Source organism: Hyposmocoma kahamanoa, unplaced genomic scaffold, assembly GCF_003589595.1.
Source record: "Hyposmocoma kahamanoa isolate Upper Pololo Valley unplaced genomic scaffold, ASM358959v1 63, whole genome shotgun sequence".
NCBI lineage: Eukaryota > Metazoa > Arthropoda > Insecta > Lepidoptera > Cosmopterigidae > Hyposmocoma > Hyposmocoma kahamanoa.
The window spans coordinates 10,782,384-10,788,537 of NW_020653851.1; the positions used below are offsets into that span (position 1 = coordinate 10,782,384).

The window sequence follows — 6,154 nt, forward strand, 5'->3', positions numbered from 1 at the left end:
TAAATAAATAAATAAATAAATAAATAAATAAATAAATAAATATATTTGCTGAAGTTTTAGCGAGCAAACAGATAGTGGGCTACATTTCTAGTTAGATTGCAATAAAATTGGAAAACATTTTGAAATGCGTCGAGCGCATAAACTATTTAGTTACGTCCCAGAAAATGAGATTTCACAAAATAATCATCAGATTTCAATCAAAGGCATGCGTGCCAATCGACCATGGAGGTTGACATTCACATTCAAATTACAAAGTAATTAGAGTTGGAATATGTAAAGATAGTGGCGATTACGGCCAGCAACCTAAAGTGCAATAAGGTGTAAACCTGATATGCGAACTCTACAATGCTTACCTCAATATCCTCAGGGTTATGGATAAGTAGGACCTTCTTTGATCCCAGCTTCAATTTGTACAAATATTTGTATCGATTAGATAACGATCTGAAGTAATAAAACAGATTCACTGAAAATAAAAACATTAGTCAGGTAGGTATCTATTTTAACCTTAAGTTGTAACCAATCTATATGTTTAATACAAATAATCCCAAATTGCAAACGGACTCGATTATACTATGGAATGATGATAATCCTTTATAAACAACACCATTAACATATTTTTTAATAAAAAAATATTCAGGATTGTTGAAACATTTCATACATTTAACTGAAGTTAATGAATGTTTAGAACATTGTTGCAATACAAAAAAAAACTATTTTACGGCGTTATGAACACTTCTCTGTCCCATAGTATTATTGGATCCTTTTGCAACTCTCTATTTCTAACTTCGTTTCTCTTTGTTTGTAACTTCGGCTTCTATCAGTGAAATTGTACCAAAGAGTTAGCAATACCGTATATTGCTACCTCTTTGGTACAATTTGCCAAATGGAATTGAAAATACTACTAACAGCGAATGGAAAACTTCTTGCGGCTTACATTAATATTAGACATAAATGGTTGATGTAAAGTCATCACCTCAGTCAACCGTGACCATGGGACCTGTAAAGGCCCGAAAATTTGGTTTCTTTGAAAAATCAAATATATAAAAATCCAAAGCAATAGTTTCATTTCGATGCCTTACTTTCTCAAACTCATATCTTATAAAGAGTGATTATTCAGTAGATGGCAAAACTTTCCGTTTATTTTAAATTTCTTATCAAGGTTGTTAATTTGGATGCGTTACTTTAAGTATAGGTAAAAGCCAGTGTGGGAAATGTGATGTGAAATCAGCCTGCAAAATTTGTATATACAATCCATTTCTTGCATTTCAGTAACTTTGTGCTTTAAGATACGAGTTTGAGAAAGTAGCTCCGATTTCCTATGTGCAACAATCGCGAAAACCTAAGAACTCGATTAATGCAACTTAACAAATTTATAAGCAACAGAATTATTATAGTGAATTATCACAATTGCAAATAAACTACTTCAATAGCATTTACCATGGACCCGCAAGATATTAAACTATACAACAGCTTAATTTAACTGAATATAAAATTTAATAACATAATATACAAATAATGCAAATATAAATAATACAAACCCTAATAAATACGTAATAAATACATAAACCCGTTATCGTAATTATTGTGTCCTGTATTTTGGTCTGCAGGAAGAAATTTCTTATAGAAATAAGCACTACCTTTTGTTTGTGTTTTCCGTTTTACCAAATGTGGTTAGTACCTGTACAATAAATAATTAAATAAAAAACAAACCTGGGTCCATAATAAATTCCAATGCATTTTCCAAGAGAAATATACCCTTTGGTCCAGGGATCGCATCGAAACCTTGGTGACTCAAAAGAAAACGATCCACATAGATCCATAGTAAAATGACTAGCACTATCCATAGGAACCACATTATATCTACTTTATTAATCTTGAAAAAATTGTTTCCTATTGGCGTTCAATAATCTTTTTCTTACTTTCTTTGACAATCTCAGACTAATATACAAATACTATTTTTTATAAAGTAATTGCCAATCTAACAAAATGAACGACCGCAATGCACCACTACAACTAATCTTTTAAGGCATCGTAGGTGCGCTACATAACGTAACAACTGGATATTTAGATATTATAATGTTAGTTATGTGTGATTATGACCCGTTCCCGTCTTTCCCTGCTGTAGCTAAATAAATCGATTACCTGCGCTGACATATTTCTTCTTTAATTAAATTACCATTATTTTTATTTTATTTTAAGGCGATAAAGTTTCATATCACTTCAGTTTTTATTTATATGGCTCCATCATTTTGTGAATGACGATTTTGTCAATGTCACAGTCGAAAGAAAAAAAAAACACAAAAAAATACACTCATCTCAGGCATTTTCAACAGGTACGGTTTTTTACCTAATTTTGGTGACTATTTTTAATTTTGTGTTTTAAGTAAAAATTATGGGTTGGTATTATATTAAAAATTCATTGCAAAAAGAATATCTTGCCGGCCCTTCAAAATGGCAAGTAGTTTTAAAGATATATGGAAATGAAATTTTGTTTGATCACTAAAATTGAAATCGTCACCAAAATTAGTAAGTACATTGGAGAACAAGTACAGTGTAATAAACATATAATTATTATAAATATAGTATAATAATTTTTCGGCATCCATGAGCGATGAATTATCATGCACTGTCGACTTGAAACTAGCATAGAACAATAGCCATGAACGAATGTCACCTGAAAAAGACCAACTCGATAGGAGGTAACAGAGGCTTACTTTTGTGCGACGCGACATTATCACCAACTGATGATGAAGTCGAGTACTGCGATTGGAATCGCTTGATGCGTAATAATAGCTATAATTGTTCGAAAGCAATTAGACATTTATAGTCGGGTTTTGCAGCGGAATTAATAGTCAAAAAGCGCGTATTATATTTATCCAATAACTCAAGGAATTTAGTGCGTAAAATGTCAATAGATTGACTTTCAGCGAGAAAACTTTCCCTCGTCTCAGCGCTCTTATTAGGTACTATTCGCAGACGAATACGAAAGACATAAATACTCTGAATTGTTTCAAACACCGCCGCCTTTTTAGCTTGTATCATTAACAGTTGCGGATCTTCAGAATCTGCAACTGAGAAATTGTTTCTCAGCATTTTTTTGTCTTTTTTTTCGAAGTCATGACAACGATGTATTATATTATAATGCGGCAAATTGAAATATAAACCTAAGTTACATATAACGCGGTGTACGTGACTTTTCTATACGGTCGGGTTATAATAAAATTACGAACCGAGCGATAACAGAATATTTATAAAAATAAAATGTCAAATAATATTTTTGACGAATGAGAAATGCAATTACTTTACCAATATAAAAAGTAAACACCATTAATATGCAGAGAATATATATATAAATGTGGGATTGATTGGTGTGGTAAAAACGATCACTTTATCAAAACAACCTTTATTTCTTAAAAAATCTTCTTAACTACACGTCTTTCTTCCACTTCACGTCACTTCTTCCATCCTTCCGCGATCTCTCTTCTCTCTCTTTCTTCGTCCTCTCTCGCTCGCACAGTCATCCGTCATACATCACGTTCCTTTTCATTCAGTCCCGCTGCGTTCCATTCCCATATAAATATACCTATATTACTTATAGGTTACGGGATTACAATGATTTTGTCTGATTTTCACGACACAATGTCGCGGTGCGGAATATCTCAATGACGATTATGTAGAACAAAATCACAGGAAATACGCAATGTATTTCGTAGAAATGCGGTAAATAGCTACACTTATCAGGATCTACAATTGGTATTCTAATAAGGGCGGGCAATTAAAGAACTAAATGCAGTGAAACGCAGTTCATCCGCAATTCGAAAGGACCAAATATGGTGACGCTATAATAAAAAAAATTTAAAACAGACCTTCGATAGCTCGTGGAGAGTTGCTGGAAAAAGGTGAGCTCGCAAGTTAAAGGAATGGAAAGCGTGCTACCACCAACCTTTTCCAACCTTTATGTCCGAAACGTCGTGTAGCTCGTCTTCTTTCGCCACTTTACTTGCGCCCGACCACCAGTAACGCCACCATGTAATTGATTGCGTACGCGGCTCAATGCCGGGCGGAGATGCGGGATATTTAATTTAATAAATGATGCGATGTCGCGGATGCGGATTTTTCAGTTCGAATATAACGTCACACACAATTATTTTTAATTTCACTGGCGATTTATGTGGCTTTGGCGTAGCACGGATTAGGACGGGAAAGGTAAGGAGGTCCGAGCTCAGACAAATTATACTTGGCGTTACCACAGACAAAACCGAAAATCCCGAAAACCCCGGTTTTTCCTTAGCTGAAAACCGGGTTCGAAAATGAACGGTTATTCGGTTTTTTCGGTTAACCGGGTAACCAGTTTGCATAGTATATAACCAGAAATAGAGACCAAAGGTCTTTTTTTTTGTTTGAAAACTATTCTATATCATTACTGTGACAACTGCGCTCCGATTGGCTAGCCCGAGTTCGAAAACAATTGACGGGTGTCGTCAATTGTTTCACTTCACATCAACCAGTTAACTTGAGCTTTGCTATAATGGACGAAAATTGCAAAATTACATATTTAATATTTAATTACCGATAAAATGTGATTCCGTTTGTTTTGTAATTAGATGTTTTGCTGTTTTTCCCACACCACCGAATAGAACAGCGCGGCATTGTTAGAGATATTATCTTTATTACAATAAATACAGAATAGTTTTGGAATATACGGAGACGTACACACGGGTCAGTAGTTGGCCTGTCTATATTTCAGTGCAAACGAGAGTTGATATTTATAAAAGCTGTATCGCTAATGTGTTACCAGGAATATATGGCCCTTATTTCGTATCTATTTCTGGTTATAAACTCGATGCCTAATTGTGACCAAAACAAAATTGCATGTAAGTATTAACAATAGAGAAATGAACGAGAATTCCCTCAACTCCCGGTTTCGCAGCTTTTGTTATCACCGCACACTACTTTACCACTACACTATCCCTACACGACAGGCCATCAATCAATTCCCAAACTAGGGTATCTCTGTACTTTGAGATCTAATGAGGATCCTCGGTCAGTAAACAGTCTTAAAATTATTTCACAACCCGAGACACCTATGCACACATGTATAAGGCAGAGCATCACGAAAATTATACCGCCAAAGTATGAAAACGCTATTTGTCTTTTTCGTGCAATCTGTTATAGCTGCCATTCCAAGCACACAAGGCTAAAGTGTGGTAGTCTGATGTGCGCGGAAGGTTAAATTAGCTATAGTAACTGAAAACCAAGAAAAAATATTACATACATATAGAAAGAAAAAATAGACCACCATATCTACGTATATTGCCAAAGAGAGTGCATTTCAATTACCGAAATATAACTTCTACTACTTTCTATCCGAGGTATTGAATGGAGTACTTACCGACTAATATTGTGGAAAAGATCGCAAATGGAAGTAAAAAGCAAGCCAAAGGAAATGTAAAGCGTTATCTTATTCTAGATCAACACAGAAATGATTTATAGTAATTAGATTTATAGTAAGTAAACAAATTGTAATAAACTATCTAAAGTGCTAAAATCTTATTGTAAAGATTATAACTTTGGAATAGTAAGCAAAACAATTGTACTTTTGTATATAGAAATAAACAGTTTAACATTTAAAAAAAAAATTAACTTATCATATTATTATATTTAATTTTATACAAGTTGTTAGTTGGATTCATATTTTTTTTATTACGATATTTCACTAGCAGTAGAGCTCGCTTTGAAAGAGTTCGTCCAGGGAAGTACTGCCACCTATTTCTACCGCCAAGCAGTATTGTGAGCATTACCACTAGGCGCACTTCTTCGTCTCGTCACATGTCATAAAAAATGTTATTTTGTACTATGTGTGACGTGTCGTTGAACCATCATAAAATTAAATAATTGAATGCCCAAAAAGAGATCAGTTGCAAGTAGGTATATAAATTGTAACACCGAAAAGACTGAATACGGAAATATTCTTTTTGTATAAATTCTCAATAAGTTGACATTTATGTGACAGTTTTGTGAAAATAGTTCAGCAAATCTGGTAACTTTTATCACCTTAATGGAAGGTTGCTCCATCAACGACAGAAATCCTAATCCCTTCTTCCTCATTACAAACCTAATGGCTGCACAATAGTTTACTCAAAATTAAAGATGT

At 33.9% G+C, this 6,154-nt stretch overlaps 1 pseudogene; it reads right to left on the bottom strand.

Moving 5' to 3' along the window:
* Positions 1-2,747, bottom strand: part of LOC113229962 — a 36,277-nt pseudogene extending 33,530 nt beyond the window's left edge.
* Between the last annotated feature and the right edge of the window lie 3,407 nt (positions 2,748-6,154).